Source organism: Camelus bactrianus, chromosome 19, assembly GCF_048773025.1.
Source record: "Camelus bactrianus isolate YW-2024 breed Bactrian camel chromosome 19, ASM4877302v1, whole genome shotgun sequence".
Lineage (NCBI taxonomy): Eukaryota > Metazoa > Chordata > Mammalia > Artiodactyla > Camelidae > Camelus > Camelus bactrianus.
This window is the reverse complement of record NC_133557.1, coordinates 4582367-4597734: the sequence shown is the minus strand read 5'-3', so window position 1 is coordinate 4597734 and position 15368 is coordinate 4582367. Positions and strand designations below refer to the sequence as shown.

At 44.7% G+C, this 15368-nt stretch overlaps 1 protein-coding gene across 8 annotated transcripts in view; it reads left to right on the top strand.

The window, feature by feature from the left end:
* The window catches only part of PLCB1 (phospholipase C beta 1), a 648142-nt gene that overhangs the window by 148254 nt on the left and 484520 nt on the right, over window positions 1-15368 (top strand). The window lies entirely within an intron of this gene.

The window sequence follows — 15368 nt, the reverse complement described above, 5'->3', positions numbered from 1 at the left end:
CCCTCTGTCCTGCCTTTGTAATAAATTCCGTAGCTATTTACTGAGTTGCCCAAACTGGAGACTTACAGGGTCATCCTTGAGTACGTCTTAAACCCTCATCTTCCATGTCTGATCTATCACAATGTCCTGTTGGTTTTATATCCCGTGTGCATCTAGAGCCCACCCACCACCGTCCGTTTTCACTCTCTCTCAGGGCTCAAGGACTTCCCTTGTTTTTCTCGGCTGCCTCTTCCTCAGGGTTCAGCACTAATGTGGTATCTTGTCACTTCCTGCTGTATCACAACCACAAAACCTCCCTGCCGTCGATAAACAAGAGTGGGCATTTGTTGTTGACACATTCAGGGGGCGGCGTTCACGCCGATCACTCTGCCAGTCTTAGCTGGGCTCGCTCACACGTCTGGTGCCCAGCAGTCTGTGGGCTGACCTAGGATGGCTTCCGCTGGGAAGGCCGGGGAGGCTGTGTTCTGTTCCACACCTCATCCTCCAGCAGCCCCGCTGGAGAAGATTCTCGGGGCATGGCCGAGGCACGAGAGCACAGGTGGAGACCCCAAGTGTTTGTTCAGTGCTCTGGTTTGTCACATCTCCTAACATCCTATTGGCTGAAGCAAACCACGTTTCTGAACTTGGGATCAAAGATGTTGGTGGGGGAGGGGTATTGTACTTTTCTTCTTGAGGGAAAATTGGAAAATTCCATGGTGAAGGGCATGCATGGAGTGCGGACAGGGTGAATTGGGGCCATGAAGGGAATCAGTCTACTCCCCCTCGATCAAAGAGGCTCTCCCCTCCCAAGTGAAGTCTCACCTCCTTCATTTATACTCTCCCGCAGCATCCCTTCAGTGACATCACAGCCATGTTTGGACATGCTTGTTTTTTAGTATCTGTTTACTACTCAAACCTGTTGTCCTTATGAGAATGTAGAGAAGGGAGCTCCCTCCTGTTTATTCATTCTCAGAGCCTAGCACCGTGCCTGGTTCTTTGTAAGAGCTCAATAGGTGTGGTTATATGACAAGAAAAATCAGCAATGGGGGTCTCAGGGCGCCCCAGACTAGGGTGCTGTTTACACCTGCAGGTAGAGGCAAGGACTTCAGGGTCAACGAATTGGCCCATCCGTCACCAGACCCTTAATGCCATGAGCCTTTGGAGAGATGCCCCAGTTCCCCAGGCTGTGGCTGTGATGGACCTCTCTCCCTGGACCAGGGATGGGGGCAGGAGGCAGTGCTATAACACTGAGCTCAGAGCAGCCTTCCCTGCCTATTTCTACCTGTTACACTCCTGCTTGGAATCACAGGAACCAGTCCAGGGAACTGGAGAAACCCTACAGCTCTGTGGAAATTCAACACTCCTTCAAGGACTGTATCCTAAGGCCAGGGATAACCCTGCTCATAGCATGTGAGGCCGTCATCTTCCGTGCAAAGGGCAACATTTTTGTTAGTAAAACTTTCTTGCAGTTCAAAGAAAACAGGCTCTTTCAAAGAGATGAGTTGGGTACCTCACACGTGAATAGTCAAGTCATTCTCCATCTGTTGTAAAAGGTTTTCAGGAGAATTCATTAAAAATGAGGAAGCCCTGAAAGATCCTTAATACTCGTTTGGAGCAAACAATGGTTGCAGGATTCATTAGTACAGCTGAGTACAGGTGCATGGATTCAAGAGGAATCTAAAAACTTGGAGGAAAGGGGGCAGCCAGGACTCTGGTAAGAGAGCCCCCCAACCCCCACTGTCCTGCCACGACCCGCTGGTCCCCCTGCTTCTGGGCCACAGTCCCCAACACCCTGCTGGTCGCGCTGTTTCCACCATCTGGGATACCCTCTCCCTCCTCTCCTGCCAGTCCAGTGTCTACGCGGCGTCTAGGCGCTAGGTGTTATTGAAATTTCAAACGCACATGCACTTTGACCCAGTGAATTTGTTTTAAAGCATGTATTCTAAGGATACCCGTGAAGCTGTGCTTTGAGATTGCCTGGCAAGACCCCAGAACAGCAGTGGTATTTCTGTCACCTCCAGGAGTTGGAATTTGGTCACTAGGAATGTGGCTTGGGCGTCCGATTGCCTGGATTCAAATCCAGGCTCACTGTGTGCTGTGTGGATGTGTGACCTTGCCCAAATCATTGCACCTTTTTGCCCCCAAGTATCTCATCCATAAAATAGAGTTTATATCGGCAACTGCCTCCTGGGGTTGTTGGGAAGATGGGAAGTGTCAGTAGACACGATGTGCTTTGAACAGCGCCTGGTGCCCAGAAAGAACTCAGTTCATGTAAGTGCTTATTGTTTTCAGATGTGTTTTCTTTATTGGTGGATTTTTTTCTTCTTTAGATAAAAAGAAGGAACTAACAGCAGAGTTACAGCCTTCTCTTTGTATTTTCTGAAATCTTTTACCTGGTGTTTTAGCTAGTGGAGATGTTCCAGGAATACGTGTTAACGTATCAAGAAAAATCATGAAGATTCTTAAACTAATTTCTCTTCAAGGAGCACATGCCAGCTCTCCAATGTGCAGAAATGACTTCTCTTCCATGGTCACATCTGAAGGTGTCATGACGGTTATTCAAGACCCTGGCAACCTGATAACAGGTCCACATTTGTAGCCAATTTAACTTCACTATCAGTCCAATTTAAACAGGCTTGATGGGGTCAGAATTAGCCTTTTAATGGTACTTTATCTGACATCAGGAGTCAGTGTTGTGCTTTATCCATTTAAAACTTTGGCTTTCGATTAGAAATGTAATAGCAATGCCTCACGTCTTCTCATCGCATGTTCAGAATGTAACTCGCTAGCTTTTCCCCTCCAATTAAAGAGCACTCTGGTCACGGCTGCCGACAGAAGTTGCCGGTCACTTGCTCTAATGCCTCTTTCAATTTTTAACTTTCTTTCATTTTGTTTTATCCCCATTCTTCTTTATTCACATATATACTGTCAGAGACAAATTGTTGCTGTCTTCTTTTTCAAGTAGAACCTAGTGTCCTTTTTTTATTTTCCAAAGAATAATTTCGTTTATCAAATAGCATATCGTATCATTAATACCGTGTCTGGACATTGGGATGGAGACTTGAAGTTGGTAGGAGACAGTCTTGGTATAAAAAGATGAAAAAGGTAAATAGACAAATAGAATTCAAACAAATTGCATTGGTTGTGAGGCAGGGAACCTATCACAGAGCTGGGTGTACGTGGAGAGAGTTGGTGGTCTCTCCTGGGAGAACAAATAGAGGAGAGGAATGCTCTTTCCTTGACAAGGCAGGGCTGACCTCATCTCAGTACCTTGCCTGTATCCCTGAAATAGAAGGTCCGCTCCCATGAACAGCTCCTGACAGTATGAGAAGCGCGTCTGGGCTGAAAGAAGGTTTCCTGTTCCGTCTCTGTTACATCGCTCTTTATATAGATCTGGGGTTTCAGAGTAAAGGTCACGATTCCGTCTCCTCGGTTGTTTTGTCTCTGCGCCCATTTGCCTTTTCAGCGAGGGGAGCTGCTACTTCCTGACACGGCCAGGAGGGCTGTGCTTAACCTCCTGAGCAGATGGAGGCGAGGAGAACGCCACAAAGATGGATAGAAATTTGAAAAGGGGTCTGGGAGAGAAACCAGGGAAATCCATGGGTGACAAATCGTTAACTTTTCACTGCCCTTCTTCCACATGGTACGTTGCTTTCATAAAAGAACGTGAAACGCAACATGAAGAGAGTAATTTTTAAATCTCCAAACAGTGAAAATTCTATTTTTTTTCTCCAAATTGGCCTTTTATGTCCAGTCCTAGGTAGATTTTTTTTTTTTTTCTTTTCTGGCAAAATCAGCGGGAACTTCCAGGTGGCTAAAATCTACCCTGGGCATTGTTGCTGAGAACATTTATAGCACATTGTTCGGAACAGAATAGCTGTGAGCAACAGGGGGCTCTTGAAATGTGCTTCTTCGAGCCCCAAATTGGAGACATCTTTTTGTCATTGCAGAGTTTCCATGGTGGGGTCTAGGATTCAAAGCAAATACCAGCTCCTGCAGAACACAAGCCTTAATTAATTTCCAGCAGGAGATGAGCGATTGCCAATAAGCCATGAATTAAAATGGAACAGTGCACCAAAGGCCAGGTTCTCATCTCAAATGAATAGCATTTCTTGCTGTTTTCTTGAAAGATCATCTCAGGCGGAGAGGTGAGCAAGCTTCCACGCCAGCCCGCCAACTGTAAGGGGGTGAGTGGTACCGGCAAACACCGGGAAGTAAGTTCTGGACCAGCAGGAAATGGGGAGCAAATCTGATGGACTCGAAGGTGTTTTACCAGTGCCCCCAACACCACTAGCTGTAATAATCATGAGACATCTGTTTTCTCGGCCTCATTGCTCATATCGTCGTAAACCTTGGTCTTGGGAGGGTTTGAGAATGTTGTCTGTTCCCATCATTCAGTTGATGCCCGTAGGGGACACTTCTGCCAGAGGTGTGTCCAGGTGCTGCCTGAATCCTCCTGTGACCTGAAACTCCCTCCCTCCGGGAGTGGACTGTTTCATCTCTGAGCGACTCAGCCAGTTTCCACTCTTTTCTGAAACCAGAGCCAGAACGAATCCCCTGCTGCTTTCATCCACTGAGGCTGATTTATCCCTGAGGGCCAAACACAATGAATCAAAACCCTTGTTGTGCCTGATAGCTCTTTAATAAAAGGGAAGGCTGGTCTCACTCTCCCCCCAAGGGGCCTCGTCTATGGGCAAAACATCTCTGAGTCTTTCAAACGTGCTCACTGGGCATGGTTTGTGTGTGTGTGTGTGTGTGTGTGTGTGTGTGTGTGTGTGTTTATGTCCACGCGGTCTTGTACAAAGAATAATAAGAACTGTTACAAGCATCAATAGCTAATACTTACAGAGTGCTGACAGTGAACCGGGCAATGTTCTAAGTCCTCCCATAACCCCACAGCAATCGAACAACCTGGTTCCTAGGACTGCCCCATTTTACAGATGAGGAACAGTGAGACAGAGAGAGGTCAAGTGACTTGCCCACCGGGATTTAAATCCAGAATTCACCCTGTAACCGTGGCATTCTAACATTTCTCATGCTCTTGTCTATTTCAATCGTACCTTTCCGGGAGACAGGCGCCATGGACAGTTTCCTGTGGGAAACTGGCAATTCTAACATTTGCTCCACCCTGGGTGTGTGCCTGTGACTTTAGATGTGTTGTCCCGATTAAGCCTCTCAACACTCAGCAAACACGATCAGTCCTATTTTCCTGCTGGGAAATGGACTCAGGGTGGTTCAGAGTTACAGAAAGCAGTAGAGTCAGGATTTGAACCCACGGGTCAAAACCATGGCGTTTCCATGCTACCAACCTGTCTTAAGGTCCATAGCCAGTGCAGGTTTGCTGTCAGCACCAGCCACCTGTGGGGAAGGAGCAAAGAGGCCCTTCCTGCAAAGTGGAACCCAGAGATCTGTGCCTGGTGCCCTCTAGTGGTGGGGCGAGGTGAGTCCTGGCTTATGGCTTGACTTCAGGCAGTTAGAGGCAAAAATCACCTCAAAGTTGGTTCCCTGAACTCCCATAAGCCTCTTCCTTAATTCTGAGACCCTCACCTCACATGCACTGCAATACAGATTCAGCCTTCAGCAGCTGTCCAAATTATGTACTGAAACGCTCATTTCTTTGCAGATGCAGTGGCTAGCTTTGATGTTTATAGAGCTGCGTGCAAAGAGAGAATCTGAGAGTAGGACGCTTGGTTTGTGGGTTGCTAAAGTAACACGGGTCCGTGCATGTGACCCACTAATGCTGAGGGACCAGGAGCAGAGGATGGGCAGGGGTGCTCCCTGGAGTCAGCCCCAGGAACCCAAGTGAGGGTCTGTTCTTCCATGTCTACCACCGATGGGATGGGTAAGTGTTGGCTGACATTAACGCATTCCTCTTTTGAGATGTAAACACTCTCAGAGGATGTGAAGCCAGTGGATAAATCTCATAGAGTAAATTGCTGCACCGGGTTGTGGTTTACAGAGACTGACTTCGGGGAATCAGTGATTTGTTGGGAAAAGTGGAACCAAAAAGGATGGAGAGGTCAAAGTCTCAGGGTCGCAGGCTCGTCTCCTCTTGGCTTTCTCCAGCTCTTTCTTCTCCATCTTAATTACAAATCGTTAGGGCTGCGAGGTCCCGGTTGGATTCCTGGACACGTTAAGAAGGAGAGTGTCCCAGAAACACCACCTGCGGGTCATGGCCGTCTGTACAGACTTGCACACAAATCAAGTGTAAGAAAGAAACTCGTTACCGTTTGGTCGGATTTACTCAAGTGTTGGTCATCTTCTCACTGTGGGCAAATTCTTTAACGTCTGCCGTCCACAGTGTTTTCATCTGAAAGTGAAGCTAATAATACTAACTTTTTGAGACTGTCTTAGGGATTAAGCTAATGTCTCACATTATCAGAGACAGACTAGTGCTGACTCATCAAACAGAATACGATACCATTAAAATTATTATTGTTTGAATATTAGGTTGTGGATTTATTGAAAAGTGAAGGAAGAGCTCTCTTCCACAGTTTTCTTTTTGCTTTTTCTTAATGGGAAATTTAAAAAAATACTTAATTTGAAAACAGGGACTCTTTAAAAGTTACCATGAAATGTTATCAGAGAAGAGCTGCCCCTGCGATTTACAGGCTTTTAACCAAATCCCCAAGAATTAAACTAGAACTGTGTGCATCCTTAACAAGGCAAGTGTGGAGTTTTCAGACACATCTTTTTTCCTTTAGCTCATTTGCAAATGCTTATCTCTGATTTAAATCATTCAAATGACTTCAGAAACACAATGGAAGCGGAGCAGAACTAAGTGTTTCCAACTGTCAGGTCTGGTGAGGGACGGTGTAAAGTAGGACATTTAGCTGGCATCCTGAAATGGGCTCTAAATAGAATAAACAGAAGCCTCCATGCTTAGTGGCTAAAAATAGTGCTTCTTGTAAATGCAGCATGCCCAGAGACTTCAGGGTGCAAGTGGGTGCCCTTGGGTTGGGGTGAACGTGCCTGTAGGCAGGGATACGCCGAGAGGTCCGTCGAAAGGTTCTTAGTCGCTGGTTTCAACTTTAATTGGATACCATGAAGCAAAAATGGCCTTCCTTCTGTCTCCGGTGTCATCTTCAGATGAATTATGGACTGAATCTGTGGAGGTAAATCTCACTGATTTACTGCAGATTATCAGTTGGAATAGTCAGCTGACGGCCTGACTGCAGAGATGGGGCTGCTTCCCTTTCCCCTTTAGATAGTATTTCAAGGTTAATGAGAGTTGTGTGTGTGTGTGTGTGTGTGTGTGTGTGTGTTCAGCAGAGCTCCCACCCTGCCCTGTTAATCATTAATCGTATTGTTAGTTAAGAATACGTGTACTTGACTCATGGTGGTTTATTTCTTTTCTACAAATTATAGTTGAGAGCTATTTATTATCTGTTTTGTAGGGAGCTTTAAATATCAACGTGGTTAATCCAGAAACGTTTTGCTTGGATTGAACAAGCAATATATGTGACTGCTTTATGCACAAGGCCTTCTCTCAATGAGAGGACAATGTTTTATAGCCAATAGTGAGAAATCTTGAGATAGGCAGGCCATACCTAAACTTTTTTCTGAGCAAAACTCTTGCTTTTAATTTACCATTTAATTTATTATTCAAATTATTTATTATTCCATACATGCTTATAAGCACTTACTATCTGCCAGGTGATCTATATTCTTTGCAAACATTATTTAATCCTCATAATGACTCTATGAGCGAAGCACCAAGAACTCCCCTGTTTTGCAGTTGGGAAGACTAAAACACATGGTGAAGTTGAGTAAATTGTCCAAGACTGTACAGCTACTAAATGGAAGAGGTGGGATTTGAACCCAGGCAGTGTTCAGGAGCTTAATCCATACTCTGTCAGTACTTTTGTTCACACCTCTTAATTAAGTGTAAGAAAAGGTCTAATAGTGACAATAACAAAGCTTGCCAGCGTTAGCATCGTAACTCTTTTTCCTTTATAAGGCTGTTCATTTTGAATCCCAGATTCTTTCTTTTTATTTTTTTTATTGTTTTTCACTAGATTACTGGTTTATTAGAAAAGGATGTAACTCAGGAACAGCCACAAGATGTATGCAGCAAACTATGGGGAAGGGGCACCTAACGCCCACACCCTCTCCAGATGCAACAGGTTCCCAATCTGATGCTTTCTTTTTAATGTTAAAAAGAGCCTCACACTGGGTGATTTAAAATAAGGATGCAAATGGGAAAATTTTGTAAGGTGGAGTTAGAATAAGCAAGTATTACTGGGGGAGAACATCGTGGACTCAGAACCAAGTGTCACTGGTGGAAATGCTGTGTTTGTGTAAGTAGTGTGGTCCTGGGGGTCAACACCTGATAGAACTCGGAGGCTCAGGATTTGCTTTTTCTTTCTCTTTTTAATGGAGGTACTGGGGATTGAACCCAGGACCTCGTGCATGTTAAGCATGAGCTCTACCACTGAGCTATTACCATGCAGCCCTACTCAGTATTTTCTGACCCTTTTATTTTTGGAGATGAAGAGCCTGAGGTGGGGAAACGGGGGGTGGCTGGACCAGGGTCATGGGTCCCACTAGTGACAGGGCTCCATCTGGACACATGACTCTCAGCTCCTAGTCCAGCCTTCCTGCTGGACCATTTTTCTGAAGGAGCTTCAGACATCACAGCCCAGAAGACAGGCTTAGGACATGCTGGAGCCTGGGTCCAGCAGATGCCTTCGGTCTTTAGTGTATTCCCTGAGAAGTTTAACAGGTTTTCTGTAGAACCAGAGCAAGGTGGATGCAAGGGGTGCCTGACTCTGGCAGAAAGGAGCCAGCTGTCTTTTTCAAAGATGTAAGTGTCACCTGGACTTGTCTTATGTTAATTGATGATGAGTTATTTAAGGTGGTCCAGTCTCAGTTTCCTCACCTATAAATAATGGTGATGGGTGAACTTCTAGAGTGATCCTGACTGGTGCTTGATTTTGAAAAATCAGAATGAGGACACCTTTTGATGGAACACAATTACCATGTACCCCTTGCCAGGCTTCAGAGGTGGGATGACCACTGAAGGGTTGGGGGCCCCACTGCTGTCCTGGCCCAGTGTGGGATGTCACCTTGCCTTAGCTGGAGGGGGTGGGGGCCTTTTCACTCAAGCCACCCTAGCCTTGCAAGGGGTCCAAGCATTCCTCCCATCTGCCTTGGGCTGTGGAGTTGGTGACGTAGTGAGTCTGGTGAGTATCTTGGGCTGTGGGTGAGGGTTGTCCATGTGGAATGGGTCAGTTGGCTGGGGGCCTGGAGAGATTCTCAGAGCAGAGATGTGAGCTCACACGGGGCGGTTTATGAGCTCTGGGCTGATTGTGGATGATGGGTGGCAACTCAAGGGTCAGTTTGGTGCTGGTTTGGCTTTCCTGCAGCTCCAAGGTACTGTTAGGAGATCTGGGGCTGTTAACCATTTTTGAGTTATTGACCCCTTGGAGGAACCCTGTGAAGCCCTTGAAATAATATTGTTGTCTTCTGTACTTTATGGAGGTAAATGTACATAACATAAAATGAACATATCTTATGTACAGTTGCGACAAGTGTATACATAGTTGCCACCATCCTTGAAAGTTTGCTTATTTGTTTCCCAGTCAATCCTCCCTACCCTGGAGGCAACCACTCTTGGTTTCTACCACCATAGACAATTGTGAGCTTCATACTGTGGTCTTTTGGGTGTAGCTTCTTTCCCTCCTTATAGTGTTTTAGAGTGTAATCATGTGATTGTGCATATCAGTTGTCTGTTGTTTTTATTACTGCATATGTAAATAAGATTTTTAAGTATATAATTATATACATGCAAAGGAAACTGTTTTGAAATACAATTGTCATCATATTTTTAGAAAACTTTGGTTGTGTAGTTTGGTACGTATGCCTCTTTATTAGTGTGTTGATAGCAAGCTCTAGTCATGGGTCTGATAGTCTCATAACTGCTGTAATTTTGAGGTAGCAAAGCACATATGTGGTGGACATCTGCCATCTCTGTAATGTCCAATGAAAACATCTGTCATTTTTTAATTGGTGGCAAAATAACAAATATTTCCAATAGTAATGTGGTTTATTATCTAGATCCTTCATTAAGGAAAATACTTCATTAGAGGCTGATCAGAATATACTTTTGCCATCCTAGTCATGGATCCCCTGAGTTCTGTGGATGCCATGTTGTAAACCCTGGTGATCTCTGGTTGTTACAAGAGATGGTTCTCCTGGCTGCATGTTTCCTTGGCTTCTGTCTCACTCTTTTTGGCCTTTGGAATCTCAGATACAGTCTTTAGGGACTGGACAACTAGCTTCTCTTACAGGTGGAATGGGAGCTTTTAGCCGAAAGGTCTTTCCAGGTCTCTGGTTTTATACAGCAGTAAGTTGCCTGTGACCGTCTCTCTAAGTGGACTTGGGGAGGCACTTGGAATAAGAGAAGGACTTCTGTGAACAAGAGGGCATGGTTTTCTAAGAGTGTTTTGATTAGTCCTTGGAAATATCCCTCTGTGAAGCCTAAGAGGGAAATTCTCTCTGCCCCTCGAAGAATGCCCAAGACATTCCTAGGCCACGAGGGCCATCCCAGTGGAGCCGAGGACAAGAGGATTCCTCTGCCCATATAGCAGGTGACACAGAAGAGCATTTAGTTTACTGTTTGAATTAAAAGACATAACATTTTGAAGATTTCTCCAAATACATTCCTTATCGATGGAAATAGTAACTAAAATAATGTCACACTTTGATGTCCGTATGCTACGTGGCTAAGACTTGTCAGCTGAGGCTGTGGTTGAGAAATAGAGGCCCCATGATGATCGAAAGTCCATTGAGCTGTCAAGTTCAAGACTCCTAGTTCAGAATCGAAGGGAGCCATAGAGTGAGAAGCGATCTCTGTCCATCATCCTGTTGACAGCACTTTTCTTCGGACTCCGGTTCAGGTTCAGAGCTCTGTCTGCAGCCTGCGGATGCCCTGAGCTCAGCGCTGCCCGGCCGGTTTCCATGGTGCTAATTTGCATACCAAACCAGGACTTGTATTTTTGTGTTTGCCTCACACGTTTCCAGTGCTAAGTGTTCTTCTAAGAAAGGGATTAGCATGCTAGCCAATTAAGAGAGTATGCCAGAAATACAGCGCCCGGGGAATTACCCTGCAGGTTACATTACTGCTGCTCTGCCCAAGAACTGAAAAATGGTTGCCTGACTTTCGTTGGCCAGCGCTGAGTCTTAAAGATAAACTAACTGTCTCCAGTGAGGTCAGTAGTGCGTTTTTTTTCTTTTTTTTTTTTTTAACTGTATCTTTTAAGCGGTTTGCAAATGATCCAGATAGGTTTGTGTGTGTGTGTGTGTGTGTGTGGTTTTATTGTGGAGCAGGGATGAATTTCTGGGAGGTTAGCTTTGGAGATTTTGTTTGTTTCTGTTGCTGTGAGTCTTTCTAGTGGTAAAATATTGCCCCATTCTCTTGGAACTATTTTCTTAAAAGACATCATGCTTTTTAGAAATGATCAGAATTGTCTAAATCAGCCTTTTTAATCAGCTTTAACTATCAGAACTAAAGCTGGACAACATTTGGTTCCAAAATTTCTCCACTGAGTGATTACTCAACAACACAAAGGAATGAAGGACAGATATAACCCACATGGAGGAATCTCAGAAGTATGATGCTGAGTGAAAGAAGCCTTGGACGAAAGATGAGTCCATTTAGATGAACTTCTAGAGCAAGGAATGTTAGTCTGTGGTGAAAAAAGGAACAGTGGTTGCCTCCGGGTGGTGGGGGCAAGGATTGGGGATGATGAAAATGTTTCATATCTCGATGAGGTTTGGGTTACATGTGTGTGCATTCAAAACTCATGAAGATATAGTTAAGATTTGTGCATTTCACCCTATGTAAATTCTATCTCAAGACAATAAAACAATAAAGTTCTCCGATGCAAAATCTGGGTTCATTGTATCAGATATCTAGAAAAACTAATTCTGTAGTGCAGTTGGTTACCATGTAGTACTTGTGCAGATCAACTAGACCCTGAGAAAAAGTGGCATGATTCGTGATAGTTCAGTCAGCAGTAGTTGGAAATTATGTGTGGGTATGTTCATTCTGTTACTTCAAATATTTACCTGAATTCCTAGAGCCCTGTGGAGAGGTGTCTGCTCCCAGAAAGTGCTACCTTGATTTAGAATTTTATGTGGTCAGTCACGATTGGATTAAATTGGAAAATGGACCCTTTCAATTTCATGCTGCTCCATCTTCCTTTTTAGAAACAAGAAAAGGCATCTCTGATCATGCCTTTGATTGGGTGGCGTTTGGTAATCCTGTTTCTCAGGGCAAGCTTAGTTTTTATCTCTGTTAAATGCATCAGTTCTCTGACAGCGGTCTTTCTGGTGATTCAGAAAGTCTTGACTTTCTAAAATGCGACCATAACTCTGGAGTGATCTTGTGCCCTTACCAATGCTTTGACTTTTCTAAGTTGCCACTTGAACTTGGCAAGGAAGCTGAGGAGGTGGTGCCTAAGGCAGTTGAATCTTATGGAAATTGGCTCTGAATTCCTGCCCTAAAGTTATGATTGGTCCGTAATACACAATGGACAGAACCACGGGTGTACAGGTGTGGGCTTAGGGTGGGAGTAATTGAGTACTCCTCCAGTAATGTCTAGATGGGAGGAGAATGAGCCGTTGATCTCCATCTGCTTTGTGGATTTCCTTCTCTGTTGATGCCTCTCTCTCCTCTCCCCACTCAGCCTCTGAGTCCGGGCTGCTGTGGTCATGACACTGTGAGCTGGAACATCCCTGTAGGCATCTCACCCAGAGTCCCTTCCCAAGTCTGTGAATCTCCATCCCAGCCGTGAGGAATGGCTTCTAAGGCTCACAGCTGCCTCCGTTCTCAGAGAATTACCTTTGGCTGATGGAAGCTGTCTGCAAAGATACAAATCCACCCCCAACACTCACGCACTTATGATTCTCCCTTCTGCCCCGAGCCAACAGATCGATCCTCTTGCCACAAGTAGGGACAACTCTGCTGTGATTCATGCTCCAGAACTCCCTGTAGGATCAGGGTAAAGACTGCCTCAAACACTTGTCTTCCTGTTGTTCTTCCCCAGGAAAATGGTGGGGGTGCTCAGGAGAACTCAGAGGGACCACAGCACCTGCCTTAGGACCCGACCGGAGCAGTGACTGCCTCTGAGATGAATTTACCTGCGGGTCCTCGGGTCCCTAGAATTAGGTAGTGGCAGTTTTCATGTTTTTCCTGCCCTGAAACCAGCTGCCTGTTGTGCTTGGGGAGAACAGCTCTTCTTGGATGAGACAGGACCAAGAATAGTTACCCTCCCACATATTAATATGGGAGGGAAAAACAGGAAAAGCATGGTTTTGATTAAAATATTGAAAGTGCTTCCTTCCCCCATCTGAAAGGGCATCATTTATACTCGTTCCATCTGTAACACTTTCAACAGAAGGGACACATATAGAAGAAGTATAAACCCTAACCTCGAGTCATTAGCCTCTGTGTTTTCTCTCTAGGGGGGAAAAAAAAATGACTTCACTCCTCAGTTGGCTCTTCTGTGTCTGAAAGTACCACCATTGTTTTGCAAAGTGACTGTTCTCTTCAAAATAATTGAGATTATAAGAGTCACAGAAAAAGCATAACTATTTACTCTGCTTACTTGCCTACATTGAAAATGATGTTTATGCATATTTGTGTTTTAATGAAATGTGAAAGGAAGGGGAAAATCATTTCTTTCTCTTTAGAGTAAAATTTTGGTGCCCTGGAGGGCTTCTCAGCCTGCCTGCAGTATGAATTTTATTTAAAGCAGAAAACACCAGCAGTTTGGTTTATTTTTTTGGAAAAAAAAATAAGTGGAAGCAACAAAAAGAAGTGTATCAAATATCTATGTGCAGAGCAGTGCTGTGTTATTAGCTCAGGACTCTGTGGTTCACCGGGAGAGACTAGTCTCACCAGGCGGGACTCGTGGTCCTGGCTGGGCTCATGCATGTGCCTCGTGGTCGGCTGGTTATTGTTTGGGGCAATGGAGGCAACAGAACCATCTCTCTCTCATTCTCCAGCATCTTCCCCTGAGCATGTTCTCGTGAAAAGCAAGAATGAGAGCAAGCCACTTCACTCACCCACTTCTCAAGCCTCTGTTTGTGTCACGTTCGCTAAGATCCCCTTGGCTAAACCATGTGATGTAGTCAAGCCAAGAGTCACTGCAGGGGAATAATGCAGGGTTAGCGGCCCGGGGTGTGAATACTGGGAGGGAAAAAGGATTGTAGGCATTGAGACATCCACTTTAAGAAAACAGGTGATTTTATCTCGTGAGGCAGAAACCTCCCTAGCTAGAACCCTAAGGCTCCAGTATAAACTTCAGATTGTCTCTCTGTCTTTTCCTTTCCAGACACCTGCTCCTACTCAATTTGACGTTTTTCATTTGTGATCAGAAATTTTGCACATCTCATTTCTCCTTCTTGGAAAATCTTTTTTTCCCCTCTTCCCTTTTATCTATCCAAATCCTAAGTATTTCCCCAAATCCAGCTCAAATTCACGCTTTCTTGGAAACCAAATGCCTGTGTCATTACTCAACATTTACGTACTACCTTGTATTAGTGGTTATTTTTATGTGTGCCCATGTCCTATTACTCCAGTGTAAGTTCCAGTAAGTTCCTTAAGGTCAGGGACCATGTCTTGTAATTATTTGTATCACCCACGTATGCTTATTCTATAGTAAGAGCTTGATAAGTATGTTGATTGACTGGAGGTCTGTTTTCCACATTCAATGCTTTTTTCTTCTTCCTTGTCTCTATCAACATTGTCTTCCTTCTGTATCTGAGTTAGCATCTTAAGTGTCATCTTCGGCCAGTTAGTACCAGCTGCCCTCGCATGCGGACCTGAGAAGCTATAACCAGGAAGGGTTGGAGTGGGCACCATGGTAGGTTGGTAATGTATTCCTGGATGTGACGGGATAGGCCATTCATATTTGTTACCTAAACAGTTCTTAGTTCTTCTAAGCCCTGGAAGAAAGTAATAGTGATGATCAATAAGGGAAAATTGTAGTGATGTCACAATATTATAAGATATGTGAAAAAACCATACATTCAAGCAAAATCTCTTCATAAGAGGCAGGAAAGTGCCAAGAGTGGGGCTTTCAGTCAACCAGCATGACTTTAAATTCTGGTTTTGCTGAGGGGGGAGGGTACAGCTCAGTGGCAGAGTGCCTGCTGAGCGTGCACAGGGTCCTGGGTTCAATCCCCAGTATCTCCACTCAAAATCAACCAACCAACCAACCAACCTGGTTACCTCCCCACCAAAATAACAAAACAATAAATTCTGGTTTTGTTGATTTCTCACTCTGTGTCTTTGGGAAACCTATATAAGTTGGCCTGAATTTACCCCTATACTAAGAAATGACACCCCATGACACAAAACAAGGCTTAGGATTGTTCTT